Consider the following 16,178-nt stretch of genomic DNA (forward strand, 5'->3'; position numbering starts at 1 on the left):
GGATGGATGGTTGGTTGGATGGATGAATGGATGGATGGTTGGTTGGCTGGATGGTTGGCTGGATGGATGGATGGATGGATGGATGGATGGTTGGTTGGTTGGTTGGTTGGTTGGTTGGTTGGATGGATGGATTCCTTAGGCCTAGCCGATCGATTTGATGCCTCACATGCGTGGGTGTGTAATTCCATTTAGCCGGAAGATGATTGACCTCTCTCAACCAATCAGGGAGCTGGGAGGGAGCGGGGCACTTTCCCACCTTCTGACGGTCAATCAAATTGAACATGTTTCTAGTTTGAAGTACAAATGGTTCAAAAAGATCAAAAACAGGAGTCTGTTATTGGCTCAACATTCAGCTTTTTAATATTCATTCCTATGAGACTTGATTAAAGTGATATGTAGCTTCTTGTGTTGCCATGGTAACAGATAACGCATTTAAAATTGAATACAAGATTCCTGAGACCAAACTGGTCGATTTGATGTGTCATTTGTGTGGGTGCTGGATCCTGATTGGACAGAAAATGGTTGAACACTCTCAACCAATCAGAGAGCAGCACTGTTTTCCCGCCTTTTCCCCTTGGCTGTTGGAGGCCTGCAGCTGTACTCCTGTTAATGAGAGAAGCCTTAAAATCTGTCCTTCAGAAGTGAAATTGGACCTGTCAAACTTCTCATCACCATTCGAAAAGTACTGCACCTATTTGAAAAATTCAAAAAGCGTGAGTGGCAGAAGACTTTGATGATCATCTGTGCCAATTTGTATGTGCCTACCATGAATTATCTAGAAGCTATGACGAGAAACTTTTAGCTGTGTGAAGCCGATCTCAGGAGAAAATCTCTCTTCCTTTAACATGGGTTTCAATGAGACAGAATCTGGGTCTCTCCTCCTTCTGAGGCTTGTAGCTAAATAACGGTAACACCTACAGAGAAAATGAAACCCATTCTGAAAAGCTGACAAAAATTCCTACTTTTTGAGTTATAATTTGTTTTGGTAGTCCAAACGGTCTGGGGGTAGTAAAGAGTTGTTCACAGAAGATGTGAAGTTCAAAAGTTAGAGTGCGGAATCTTCAGTTTACAGTGGGGAGAGACATTTTTTTAAATTTGAATTTTTTCAAACAAGTTAACCGTACGACCACAATGTTTGGAGTACAGTCATGGATTATAGCTCAAAACGAAGGTATTTTTGTTAGCTGTAAGCCAGTGTGTGTTTCATTTCAATCGGACCTACGGTTCTCTTGCTACAATGCCAGAAATGGAGCAAGGGAGGGTCACTGCTCCTATCTTTCCCCATTATAACTTTTGTGATTTTTTCTGAAAATTTCAAGTCGTACCTCAACTTCTACCTGCGATTTTAGAAAAACCGTAAAAGATATCAAAAAGCCTCTTTAATGTGTTAAACAGGAAAGTCTTGTGAGTTTGTTAAACTTTGAATGAAGTCTCTGAGTTAAAAGGAACCCAGTAGAGTTTTAGGTCAAAAAAGTGATAGGAATTTGCTGAAAATTGACCAATCCCATTCATTTCAATGGGAAAATTTTTGCAGAAAAAGCTTAATAACTCGAAAAATTTTAAAGATATCAATGCCAAAAGTAATAGCCGGAAAGAGCTTAACGAGCTGAACGTTTTGGTATAAAATAGTTGAAATAGCTCAAAATTTGAAGGAGAAGAAGCGGTTCAAAAAGTGTACGGAAGCAGAATAAGAAGAACTAGAAAAATTGCATTTATTGCACAAATGCTGTTTGAATGCTGGATAGCTGAAACTGTAAGCTGAAGCTGCTGAACAGCTGAACTGAAGCTGCTGAACAGCTTAACTGAAGCTGAAACAAAGCAAAACTGTCCAAATGAGCTGAATGTCTTGAAAGATGTAGAAGCAAAAAGCACCAACAAGCAAATAAAGCACAAAAAGTAAGTGAAGAATAGAGAAAAATAATGCTAAATAGCAAAAAAAAAAAAAAAAAATAAAAAATAAAAACCTTTAATCTGTGAACATTGTATAAAAATCTGGACAGCTTAAATATCTAAACACCTGTTATATCAGTTGGACAAGTTTAACTGTTTAATCTTTACATTTAGCTGAACTGTGAAATTAGCAGTATATGCTAAATTTGGTAACTGATTGCTGAAGTTGTTGAACAGCTGAAGTAAGCTGAAACTAAGCTAAACTGTTAAATGAGCTGAATGTAGTGAAAGATGTGAAAGCAAAAAGCACAAAGAAGCAAAAAAGCACAAAAAGTAAGTGAAGAATCAAGAAAACTAATCCTAAATAGCAGAAAACTCAAATCTGTGAACACTGTTTAAAAAAATTGGACAGCTAAAATGTGTAAACACTGTTATTTCAGTAGGACTAGTTTAACAGTTTAATTGTTACATTTAGCTGAACTGTGAAATTAGCAGTATATGCTAAAATTGGTAACTGATTGCTGAAGTTGTTGAATAGCTGAAGTAAGCTGAAACTAAGCTAAACTGTTAAATGAGCTGAACGTAGTGAAAGATGTGAAAGCAAAAAGCACAAAGAAGCAAAAAAAAAAGCACAAAAAGTAAGTGAAGAATCAAAAAAACTAATTCTAAATAGCAGAAAACTCAAATCTGTGAACACTGTCTAAAAGAATTGGACAGGTAAAATGTCTAAACACCTGTTATTTTAGTAGGACTAGTTCAACAGTTTAATTTTTACATTTAGCTGAACTGTGAAATTAGCATCATATGCTGAATTCAGAAACTAATTGCTGAAGCTGAAACTAAGCAAAACTGTTAAAATGAGCTGAATGTTTTGAAAGATTTAGAAGCAAAAAGCACCAAAATGTAAATAAAGCACAAAAAGTGAAGACCGGACAAATCAATCCTAAACAGCAGAAAACTGAAATCTGAACATTATTTAAAAATCTGGAAGCAAAAAGGTGTAAACACTTGTTGTTTGAGTAGGACTAGTTTAACAGTTTAATTTTTTGTTGAACTGTGAAATGAGTAGCATAAGCCGAATTCAGAAACGGATTGCTGAAGTTGTTGAATAGCTGAAGTAAGCTGAAACTTAGCTAAACTGTTAAATGAGCTGAACGTAGTGAAAGATGTGAAAGCAAAAAGCACAAAGAAGCAAAAAAAAAAAGCACAAAAAGTAAGTGAAGAATCAAAAAAACTAATTATAAATAGCAGAAAACTCAAATCTGTGAACACTGTCTAAAAGAATTGGACAGGTAAAATGTCTAAACACCTGTTATTGTAGTAGGACTAGTTCAACAGTTTAATTTTTACATTTAGCTGAACTGTGAAATTAGCATCAAATGCTGAATTCAGAAACTATTTGCTGAAGCTGAAACTAAGCAAAACTGATAAAATGAGCTGAATGTTTTGAAAGATTTAGAAGCAAAAAGCACCAAAATGTAAATAAAGCACAAAAAGTGAAGACCGGACAAATCAATCCTAAACAGCAGAAAACTGAAATCTGAACATTATTTAAAAATCTGGACAGCAAAAAGGTCTAAACACTTGTTGTTTGAGTAGGACTAGTTTAACAGTTTAATTTTTAGTTGAACTGTGAAATGAGTAGCATAAGCCGAATTCAGAAACGGATTGCTGAAGTTGTTGAATAGCTGAAGTAAGCTGAAACTAAGCTAAACTGTTAAATGAGCTGAACGTAGTGAAAGATGTGAAAGCAAAAAGCACAAAGAAGCAAAAAAAAAAAAGCACAAAAAGTAAGTGAAGAATCAAGAAAACTAATCCTAAATAGCAGAAAACTCAAATCTGTGAACACTGTTTAAAAAAATTGGACAGCTAAAATGTGTAAACACTGTTATTTCAGTAGGACTAGTTTAACAGTTTAATTGTTACATTTAGCTGAACTGTGAAATTAGCAGTATATGCTAAAATTGGTAACTGATTGCTGAAGTTGTTGAATAGCTGAAGTAAGCTGAAACTAAGCTAAACTGTTAAATGAGCTGAACGTAGTGAAAGATGTGAAAGCAAAAAGCACAAAGAAGCAAAAAAAAAGCACAAAAAGTAAGTGAAGAATCAAAAAAACTAATTCTAAATAGCAGAAAACTCAAATCTGTGAACACTGTCTAAAAGAATTGGACAGGTAAAATGTCTAAACACCTGTTATTTTAGTAGGACTAGTTCAACAGTTTAATTTTTACATTTAGCTGAACTGTGAAATTAGCATCATATGCTGAATTCAGAAACTAATTGCTGAAGCTGAAACTAAGCAAAACTGTTAAAATGAGCTGAATGTTTTGAAAGATTTAGAAGCAAAAAGCACCAAAATCTAAATAAAGCACAAAAAGTGAAGACCGGACAAATCAATCCTAAACAGCAGAAAACTGAAATCTGAACATTATTTAAAAATCTGGAAGCAAAAAGGTGTAAACACTTGTTGTTTGAGTAGGACTAGTTTAACAGTTTAATTTTTTGTTGAACTGTGAAATGAGTAGCATAAGCCGAATTCAGAAACGGATTGCTGAAGTTGTTGAATAGCTGAAGTAAGCTGAAACTTAGCTAAACTGTTAAATGAGCTGAACGTAGTGAAAGATGTGAAAGCAAAAAGCACAAAGAAGCAAAAAAAAAAGCACAAAAAGTAAGTGAAGAATCAAAAAAACTAATTATAAATAGCAGAAAACTCAAATCTGTGAACACTGTCTAAAAGAATTGGACAGGTAAAATGTCTAAACACCTGTTATTGTAGTAGGACTAGTTCAACAGTTTAATTTTTACATTTAGCTGAACTGTGAAATTAGCATCAAATGCTGAATTCAGAAACTATTTGCTGAAGCTGAAACTAAGCAAAACTGATAAAATGAGCTGAATGTTTTGAAAGATTTAGAAGCAAAAAGCACCAAAATGTAAATAAAGCACAAAAAGTGAAGACCGGACAAATCAATCCTAAACAGCAGAAAACTGAAATCTGAACATTATTTAAAAATCTGGACAGCAAAAAGGTCTAAACACTTGTTGTTTGAGTAGGACTAGTTTAACAGTTTAATTTTTAGTTGAACTGTGAAATGAGTAGCATAAGCCGAATTCAGAAACGGATTGCTGAAGTTGTTGAATAGCTGAAGTAAGCTGAAACTAAGCTAAACTGTTAAATGAGCTGAACGTAGTGAAAGATGTGAAAGCAAAAAGCACAAAGAAGCAGAAAAAAAGCACAAAAAGTAAGTGAAGAATCAAGAAAACTAATTCTAAATAGCAGAAAACAAATCTGTGAAAACTGTTTAAAAAATTGGACAGGTAAAATGTCTAAACACCTGTTATTTCAGTAGGACTAGTTTAACAGTTTAATTTTTACTTTAGCTGAACTGTGAAATTAGCATCATATGCTGAATTCAGAAACTAATTGCTGAAGCTGAAACTAAGCAAAACTGTTAAAATGAGCTGAATGTTTTGAAAGATTTAGAAGCAAAAAGCACCAAAATGTAAATAAAGCACAAAAAGTGAAGACCGGACAAATCAATCCTAAACAGCAGAAAACTGAAATCTGAACAGTATTTAAAAATCTGGAAGCAAAAAGGTCTAAACACTTGTTGTTTGAGTAGGACTAGTTTAACAGTTTAATTTTTTGTTGAACTGTGAAATGAGTAGCATAAGCCGAATTCAGAAACGGATTGCTGAAGTTGTTGAATAGCTGAAGTAAGCTGAAACTAAGCTAAACTGTTAAATGAGCTGAACGTAGTGAAAGATGTGAAAGCAAAAAGCACAAAGAAGCAAAAAAAAAGCACAAAAAGTAAGTGAAGAATCAAAAAAACTAATTCTAAATAGCAGAAAACTCAAATCCGTGAACACTGTCTAAAAGAATTGGACAGGTAAAATGTCTAAACACCTGCTATTGTAGTAGGACTAGTTCAACAGTTTAATTTTTACATTCAGCTGAACTGTGAAATTAGCATCAAATGCTGAATTCAGAAACTATTTGCTGAAGCTGAAACTAAGCAAAACTGTTAAAATGAGCTGAATGTTTTGAAAGATTTAGAAGCAAAAAGCACCAAAATGTAAATAAAGCACAAAAAGTGAAGACCGGACAAATCAATCCTAAACAGCAGAAAACTGAAATCTGAACATTATTTAAAAATCTGGACAGCAAAAAGGTCTAAACACTTGTTGTTTGAGTAGGACTAGTTTAACAGTTTAATTTTTAGTTGAACTGTGAAATCAGTAGCATAAGCCGAATTCAGAAACGGATTGCTGAAGTTGTTGAATAGCTGAAGTAAGCTGAAACTAAGCTAAACTGTTAAATGAGCTGAACGTAGTGAAAGATGTGAAAGCAAAAAGCACAAAGAAGCAAAAAAAAAAAGCACAAAAAGTAAGTGAAGAATCAAAAAAACTAATTCTAAATAGCAGAAAACTCAAATCTGTGAACACTCTCTAAAAGAATTGGACAGGTAAAATGTCTAAACACCTGTTTTTTCAGTAGGACTAGTTTAACAGTTTAATTTTTACATTTAGCTGAACTGTGAAATAAGCATCATATGCTGAATTCAGAAACTAATTTCTGAAGCTGAAACTAAGCAAAACTGTTCAAATGAGCTGACTAGCGTTAAAATGTGAGCTATGCTGCTACTTTAGTTTTAAGTGTATGGGGTTGGTTGGTTGGTTGGTTGGATGAATGGTTGAATGGTTGGTTGGTTGGATGGATGGATGGATGGATGGATGGATGGATGGATGGATGGTTGGTCTGTTGGTCGGTTGGATGGATGGATGGATGGTTGGATGGTTGGTTGGTTGGTTGGTTGGTTGGTTGGTTGGTTGGTTGGTTGGATAGATGGATGGATGGATGGATGGATGGATGGATGGATGGGATGGATGGTTGGTCTGTTGGATGGATGGATGGATGGATGGTTGGATGGATGGTTGGTTGGTTGGTTGGATGGATGGATGGATTGTTGGTTGGTTGGTTGGTTGGTTGGTTGGTTGGATGGATGGATGGATGGATGGTTGGTCTGTTGGTTAGTTCGTTGGTTGCTTGGATGGATGGAGGGATTGAAGGATGGATGGATGGATGAATGGATGGTTGGTCTGTTGGTCGGTTGGGTGGATGGATGGTTGGATGGATGGTTGGTTGGTTGGTTGGATGGATGGATGGATGGATGGATGGATGGATGGATGGATGGATGCAGGGATAGGACGGATGGATGGATGGTTGTTTGGATGGATGAATGGATGGATGGATGGTTGGTTGGCTGGATGGATGGATGGATGGATGGATGGATGGTTGGTTGGTTGGTTGGTTGGTTGGATGGATGGATTCCTTAGGCCTAGCCGATCGATTTGATGCCTCACATGCGTGGGTGTGTAATTCCATTTAGCCGGAAGATGATTGACCTCTCTCAACCAATCAGGGAGCTGGGAGGGAGCGGGGCACTTTCCCACCTTCTGACGGTCAATCAAATTGAACATGTTTCTAGTTTGAAGTACAAATGGTTCAAAAAGATCAAAAACAGGAGTCTGTTATTGGCTCAACATTCAGCTTTTTAATATTCATTCCTATGAGACTTGATTAAAGTGATATGTAGCTTCTTGTGTTGCCATGGTAACAGATAACGCATTTAAAATTGAATACAAGATTCCTGAGACCAAACTGGTCGATTTGATGTGTCATTTGTGTGGGTGCTGGATCCTGATTGGACAGAAAATGGTTGAACACTCTCAACCAATCAGAGAGCAGCACTGTTTTCCCGCCTTTTCCCCTTGGCTGTTGGAGGCCTGCAGCTGTACTCCTGTTAATGAGAGAAGCCTTAAAATCTGTCCTTCAGAAGTGAAATTGGACCTGTCAAACTTCTCATCACCATTCGAAAAGTACTGCACCGATTTGAAAAATTCAAAAAGCGTGAGTGGCAGAAGACTTTGATGATCATCTGTGCTGATTTGTATGTGCCTACCATGAATTATCTAGAAGCTATGACGAGAAACTTTTAGCTGTGTGAAGCCGATCTCAGGAGAAAATCTCTCTTCCTTTAACATGGGTTTCAATGAGACAGAATCTGGGTCTCTCCTCCTTCTGAGGCTTGTAGCTAAAGAACGGTAACACCTACAGAGAAAATGAAACCCATTCTGAAAAGCTGACAAAAATTCCTACTTTTTGAGTTATAATTTGTTTTGGTAGTCCAAACGGTCTGGGGGTAGTAAAGAGTTGTTCACAGAAGATGTGAAGTTCAAAAGTTAGAGTGCGGAATCTTCAGTTTACAGTGGGGAGAGACATTTTTTTAAATTTGAATTTTTTCAAACAAGTTAACCGTACGACCACAATGTTTGGAGTACAGTCATGGATTATAGCTCAAAACGAAGGTATTTTTGTTAGCTGTAAGCCAGTGTGTGTTTCATTTCAATCGGACCTACGGTTCTCTTGCTACAATGCCAGAAATGGAGCAAGGGAGGGTCACTGCTCCTATCTTTCCCCATTATAACTTTTGTGAATTTTTCTGAAAATTTCAAGTCGTACCTCAACTTCTACCTGCGATTTTAGAAAAACCGTAAAATATATCAAAAAGCCTCTTTAATATGTTAAACAGGAAAGTCTTGTGAGTTTGTTAAACTTTGAATGAAGTCTCTGAGTTAAAAGGAACCCAGTAGAGTTTTAGGTCAAAAAAGTGATAGGAATTTGCTGAAAATTGACCAATCCCATTCATTTCAATGGGAAAATTTTTGCAGAAAAAGCTTAATAACTCGAAAAATTTTAAAGATATCAATGCCAAAAGTAATAGCCGGAAAGAGCTTAACGAGCTGAACGTTTTGGTATAAAATTGTTGAAATAGCTCAAAATTTGAAGGAGAAGAAGCGGTTCAAAAAGTGTACGGAAGCAGAATAAGAAGAACTAGAAAAATTGCATTTATTGCACAAATGCTGTTTGAATGCTGGATAGCTGAAACTGTAAGCTGAAGCTGCTGAACAGCTTAACTGAAGCTGAAACAAAGCAAAACTGTCAAAATGAGCTGAATGTCTTGAAAGATGTAGAAGCAAAAAGCACCACCAAGCAAATAAAGCACAAAAAGTAAGTGAAGAATAGAGAAAAATAATGCTAAATAGCAAAAAAAAAAAAAAAAAAACTTTAATCTGTGAACATTGTATAAAAATCTGGACAGCTTAAATGTCTAAACACCTGTTATATCAGTTGGACAAGTTTAACTGTTTAATCTTTACATTTAGCTGAACTGTGAAATTAGCAGTATATGCTAAATTTGCTAACTGATTGCTGAAGTTGTTGAACAGCTGAAGTAAGCTGAAACTAAGCTAAACTGTTAAATGAGCTGAATGTAGTGAAAGATGTGAAAGCAAAAAGCACAAAGAAGAAAAAAAGCACATAAAGTAAGTGAAGAATCAAGAAAACTAATCCTAAATAGCAGAAAACTCAAATCTGTGAACACTGTTTAAAAAAATTGGACAGCTAAAATGTGTAAACACCTGTTATTTTAGTAGGACTAGTTTAACAGTTTAATTGTTACATTTAGCTGAACTGTGAAATTAGCAGTATATGCTAAATTTGGTAACTGATTGCTGAAGTTGTTGAATAGCTGAAGTAAGCTGAAACTAAGCTAAACTGTTGAATGAGCTGAATGTAGTGAAAGATGTGAAAATAAAAAGCACAAAGAAGCAAAAAAGCACAAAAAGTAAGTGAAGAATCAAGAAAACTAATCCTAAATAGCAGAAAACTCAAATTTGTGAACACTGTTTAAAAAAATTGGACAGCTAAAATGTGTAAACACTTGTTATTTCAGTAGGACTAGTTTAACAGTTTAATTTTTACATTTAGCTGAACTGTGAAATTAGCAGTATATGCTAAATTTGGTAACTGATTGCTGAAGTTGTTGAATAGCTGAAGTAAGCTGAAACTAAGCTAAACTGTTAAATGAGCTGAATGTAGTGAAAGATGTGAAAGCAAAAAGCACAAAGAAGCAAAAAAGCACAAAAAGTAAGTGAAGAATCAGGAAAACTAATTCTAAATAGCAGAAAACTCAAATCTGTGAACACTGTCTAAAAAAATTGGACAGGTAAAATGTCTAAACACCTGTTATTTTAGTAGGACTAGTTAAACAGTTTAATTTTTACATTTAGCTGGACTGTGAAATTAGCATCAAATGCTGAATTCAGAAACTAATTGCTGAAGCTGAAACTAAGCAAAACTGTTAAAATGAGCTGAATGTTTTGAAAGATTTAGAAGCAAAAAGCACCAAAATGTAAATAAAGCACAAAAAGTGAAGACCGGACAAATCAATCCTAAACAGCAGAAAACTGAAATCTGAACATTATTTAAAAATCTGGACAGCAAAAAGGTCTAAACACTTGTTGTTTGAGTAGGACTAGTTTAACAGTTTCATTTTTAGTTGAACTGTGAAATGAGTAGCATAAGCCGAATTCAGAAACGGATTGCTGAAGTTGTTGAATAGCTGAAGTAAGCTGAAACTAAGCTAAACTGTTAAATGAGCTGAACGTAGTGAAAGATGTGAAAGCAAAAAGCACAAAGAAGCAAAAAAAAGCACAAAAATTAAGTGAAGAATCAAAAAAACTAATTCTAAATAGCAGAAAACTCAAATCTGTGAACACTGTTTAAAAGAATTGGACAGGTAAAATGTCTAAACACCTGTTATTTTAGTAGGACTAGTTCAACAGTTTAATTTTTACATTTAGCTGAACTGTGAAATTAGCAGTATATGCTAAATTTGGTAACTGATTGCTGAAGTTGTTGAATAGCTGAAGTAAGCTGAAACTAAGCTAAACTGTTAAATGAGTTGAACGTAGTGAAAGATGTGAAAGCAAAAAGCACAAAGAAGCAAAAAAAAGCACAAAAAGTAAGTGAAGAATCAAAAAAACTAATTCTAAATAGCAGAAAACTCAAATCTGTGAACACTGTCTAAAAGAATTGGACAGGTAAAATGTCTAAACACCTGTTATTGTAGTAGGACTAGTTCAACAGTTTAATTTTTACATTTAGCTGAACTGTGAAATTAGCATCAAATGCTGAATTCAGAAACTATTTGCTGAAGCTGAAACTAAGCAAAACTGTTAAAATGAGCTGAATGTTTTGAAAGATTTAGAAGCAAAAAGCACCAAAATGTAAATAAAGCACAAAAAGTGAAGACCGGACAAATCAATCCTAAACAGCAGAAAACTGAAATCTGAACAGTATTTAAAAATCTGGAAGCAAAAAGGTCTAAACACTTGTTGTTTGAGTAGGACTAGTTTAACAGTTTAATTTTTTGTTGAACTGTGAAATGAGTAGCATAAGCCGAATTCAGAAACGGATTGCTGAAGTTGTTGAATAGCTGAAGTAAGCTGAAACTAAGCTAAACTGTTAAATGAGCTGAACGTAGTGAAAGATGTGAAAGCAAAAAGCACAAAGAAGCAAAAAAAAGCACAAAAAGTAAGTGAAGAATCAAAAAAACTAATTCTAAATAGCAGAAAACTCAAATCTGTGAACACTGTCTAAAAGAATTGGACAGGTAAAATGTCTAAACACCTGTTATTTTAGTAGGACTAGTTCAACAGTTTAATTTTTACATTTAGCTGAACTGTGAAATTAGCATCATATGCTGAATTCAGAAACTAATTGCTGAAGCTGAAACTAAGCAAAACTGTTAAAATGAGCTGAATGTTTTGAAAGATTTAGAAGCAAAAAGCACCAAAATGTAAATAAAGCACAAAAAGTGAAGACCGGACAAATCAATCCTAAACAGCAGAAAACTGAAATCTGAACAGTATTTAAAAATCTGGAAGCAAAAAGGTGTAAACACTTGTTGTTTGAGTAGGACTAGTTTAACAGTTTAATTTTTAGTTGAACTGTGAAATGAGTAGCATAAGCCGAATTCAGAAACGGATTGCTGAAGTTGTTGAATAGCTGAAGTAAGCTGAAACTAAGCTAAACTGTTAAATGAGCTGAACGTAGTGAAAGATGTGAAAGCAAAAAGCACAAAGAAGCAAAAAAAAAAGCACAAAAAGTAAGTGAAGAATCAAAAAAACTAATTCTAAATAGCAGAAAACTCAAATCCGTGAACACTGTCTAAAAGAATTGGACAGGTAAAATGTCTAAACACCTGTTATTGTAGTAGGACTAGTTCAACAGTTTAATTTTTACATTTAGCTGAACTGTGAAATTAGCATCATATGCTGAATTCAGAAACTAATTGCTGAAGCTGAAACTAAGCAAAACTGTTAAAATGAGCTGAATGTTTTGAAAGATTTAGAAGCAAAAAGCACCAAAATGTAAATAAAGCACAAAAAGTGAAGACCGGACAAATCAATCCTAAACAGCAGAAAACTGAAATCTGAACATTATTTAAAAATCTGGACAGCAAAAAGGTCTAAACACTTGTTGTTTGAGTAGGACTATTTTAACAGTTTAATTTTTAGTTGAACTGTGAAATGAGTAGCATAAGCCGAATTCAGAAACGGATTGCTGAAGTTGTTGAATAGCTGAAGTAAGCTGAAACTAAGCTAAACTGTTAAATGAGCTGAACGTAGTGAAAGATGTGAAAGCAAAAAGCACAAAGAAGCAAAAAAAAAAAAAGCACAAAAAGTAAGTGAAGAATCAAAAAAACTAATTCTAAATAGCAGAAAACTCAAATCTGTGAACACTGTTTAAAAGAATTGGACAGGTAAAATGTCTAAACACCTGCTATTTTAGTAGGACTAGTTCAACAGTTTAATTTTTACATTTAGCTGAACTGTGAAATTAGCATCATATGCTGAATTCAGAAACTAATTGCTGAAGCTGAAACTAAGCAAAACTGTTAAAACGAGCTGAATGTTTTGAAAGATTTAGAAGCAAAAAGCACCAAAATGTAAATAAAGCACAAAAAGTGAAGACCGGACAAATCAATCCTAAACAGCAGAAAACTGAAATCTGAACATTATTTAAAAATCTGGACAGCAAAAAGGTCTAAACACTTGTTGTTTGAGTAGGACTAGTTTAACAGTTTAATTTTTAGTTGAACTGTGAAATGAGTAGCATAAGCCGAATTCAGAAACGGATTGCTGAAGTTGTTGAATAGCTGAAGTAAGCTGAAACTAAGCTAAACTGTTAAATGAGCTGAACGTAGTGAAAGATGTGAAAGCAAAAAGCACAAAGAAGCAGAAAAAAAGCACAAAAAGTAAGTGAAGAATCAAGAAAACTAATTCTAAATAGCAGAAAACAAATCTGTGAAAACTGTTTAAAAAATTGGACAGGTAAAATGTCTAAACACCTGCTATTGTAGTAGGACTAGTTCAACAGTTTAATTTTTACATTTAGCTGAACTGTGAAATTAGCATCATATGCTGAATTCAGAAACTAATTGCTGAAGCTGAAACTAAGCAAAACTGTTAAAATGAGCTGAATGTTTTGAAAGATTTAGAAGCAAAAAGCACCAAAATGTAAATAAAGCACAAAAAGTGAAGACCGGACAAATCAATCCTAAACAGCAGAAAACTGAAATCTGAACAGTATTTAAAAATCTGGAAGCAAAAAGGTCTAAACACTTGTTGTTTGAGTAGGACTAGTTTAACAGTTTAATTTTTAGTTGAACTGTGAAATGAGTAGCATAAGCCGAATTCAGAAACGGATTGCTGAAGTTGTTGAATAGCTGAAGTAAGCTGAAACTAAGCTAAACTGTTAAATGAGCTGAACGTAGTGGAAGATGTGAAAGCAAAAAGCACAAAGAAGCAAAATAAAAAGCACAAAAAGTAAGTGAAGAATCAAAAAAACTAATTCTAAATAGCAGAAAACTCAAATCCGTGAACACTGTCTAAAAGAATTGGACAGGTAAAATGTCTAAACACCTGCTATTGTAGTAGGACTAGTTCAACAGTTTAATTTTTACATTTAGCTGAACTGTGAAATTAGCATCAAATGCTGAATTCAGAAACTATTTGCTGAAGCTGAAACTAAGCAAAACTGTTAAAATGAGCTGAATGTTTTGAAAGATTTAGAAGCAAAAAGCACCAAAATGTAAATAAAGCACAAAAAGTGAAGACCGGACAAATCAATCCTAAACAGCAGAAAACTGAAATCTGAACAGTATTTAAAAATCTGGAAGCAAAAAGGTCTAAACACTTGTTGTTTGAGTAGGACTAGTTTAACAGTTTAATTTTTTGTTGAACTGTGAAATGAGTAGCATAAGCCGAATTCAGAAACGGATTGCTGAAGTTGTTGAATAGCTGAAGTAAGCTGAAACTAAGCTAAACTGTTAAATGAGCTGAACGTAGTGAAAGATGTGAAAGCAAAAAGCACAAAGAAGCAAAAAAAAGCACAAAAAGTAAGTGAAGAATCAAAAAAACTAATTCTAAATAGCAGAAAACTCAAATCTGTGAACACTGTCTAAAAGAATTGGACAGGTAAAATGTCTAAACACCTGTTATTTTAGTAGGACTAGTTCAACAGTTTAATTTTTACATTTAGCTGAACTGTGAAATTAGCATCATATGCTGAATTCAGAAACTAATTGCTGAAGCTGAAACTAAGCAAAACTGTTAAAATGAGCTGAATGTTTTGAAAGATTTAGAAGCAAAAAGCACCAAAATGTAAATAAAGCACAAAAAGTGAAGACCGGACAAATCAATCCTAAACAGCAGAAAACTGAAATCTGAACAGTATTTAAAAATCTGGAAGCAAAAAGGTGTAAACACTTGTTGTTTGAGTAGGACTAGTTTAACAGTTTAATTTTTAGTTGAACTGTGAAATGAGTAGCATAAGCCGAATTCAGAAACGGATTGCTGAAGTTGTTGAATAGCTGAAGTAAGCTGAAACTAAGCTAAACTGTTAAATGAGCTGAACGTAGTGAAAGATGTGAAAGCAAAAAGCACAAAGAAGCAAAAAAAAAGCACAAAAAGTAAGTGAAGAATCAAAAAAACTAATTCTAAACAGCAGAAAACTCAAATCCGTGAACACTGTCTAAAAGAATTGGACAGGTAAAATGTCTAAACACCTGTTATTGTAGTAGGACTAGTTCAACAGTTTAATTTTTACATTTAGCTGAACTGTGAAATTAGCATCATATGCTGAATTCAGAAACTAATTGCTGAAGCTGAAACTAAGCAAAACTGTTAAAATGAGCTGAATGTTTTGAAAGATTTAGAAGCAAAAAGCACCAAAATGTAAATAAAGCACAAAAAGTGAAGACCGGACAAATCAATCCTAAACAGCAGAAAACTGAAATCTGAACAGTATTTAAAAATCTGGAAGCAAAAAGGTCTAAACACTTGTTGTTTGAGTAGGACTAGTTTAACAGTTTAATTTTTAGTTGAACTGTGAAATGAGTAGCATAAGCCGAATTCAGAAACGGATTGCTGAAGTTGTTGAATAGCTGAAGTAAGCTGAAACTAAGCTAAACTGTTAAATGAGCTGAACGTAGTGGAAGATGTGAAAGCAAAAAGCACAAAGAAGCAAAATAAAAAGCACAAAAAGTAAGTGAAGAATCAAAAAAACTAATTCTAAATAGCAGAAAACTCAAATCCGTGAACACTGTCTAAAAGAATTGGACAGGTAAAATGTCTAAACACCTGCTATTGTAGTAGGACTAGTTCAACAGTTTAATTTTTACATTTAGCTGAACTGTGAAATTAGCATCAAATGCTGAATTCAGAAACTATTTGCTGAAGCTGAAACTAAGCAAAACTGTTAAAATGAGCTGAATGTTTTGAAAGATTTAGAAGCAAAAAGCACCAAAATGTAAATAAAGCACAAAAAGTGAAGACCGGACAAATCAATCCTAAACAGCAGAAAACTGAAATCTGAACAGTATTTAAAAATCTGGAAGCAAAAAGGTCTAAACACTTGTTGTTTGAGTAGGACTAGTTTAACAGTTTAATTTTTTGTTGAACTGTGAAATGAGTAGCATAAGCCGAATTCAGAAACGGATTGCTGAAGTTGTTGAATAGCTGAAGTAAGCTGAAACTAAGCTAAACTGTTAAATGAGCTGAACGTAGTGAAAGATGTGAAAGCAAAAAGCACAAAGAAGCAAAAAAAAGCACAAAAAGTAAGTGAAGAATCAAAAAAACTAATTCTAAATAGCAGAAAACTCAAATCTGTGAACACTGTCTAAAAGAATTGGACAGGTAAAATGTCTAAACACCTGTTATTTTAGTAGGACTAGTTCAACAGTTTAATTTTTACATTTAGCTGAACTGTGAAATTAGCATCATATGCTGAATTCAGAAACTAATTGCTGAAGCTGAAACTAAGCAAAACTGTTAAAATGAGCTGAATGTTTTGAAAGATTTAGAAGCAAAAAGCACCA

Source organism: Nothobranchius furzeri, chromosome 5, assembly GCF_043380555.1.
Source record: "Nothobranchius furzeri strain GRZ-AD chromosome 5, NfurGRZ-RIMD1, whole genome shotgun sequence".
Classification (NCBI taxonomy): domain Eukaryota; kingdom Metazoa; phylum Chordata; class Actinopteri; order Cyprinodontiformes; family Nothobranchiidae; genus Nothobranchius; species Nothobranchius furzeri.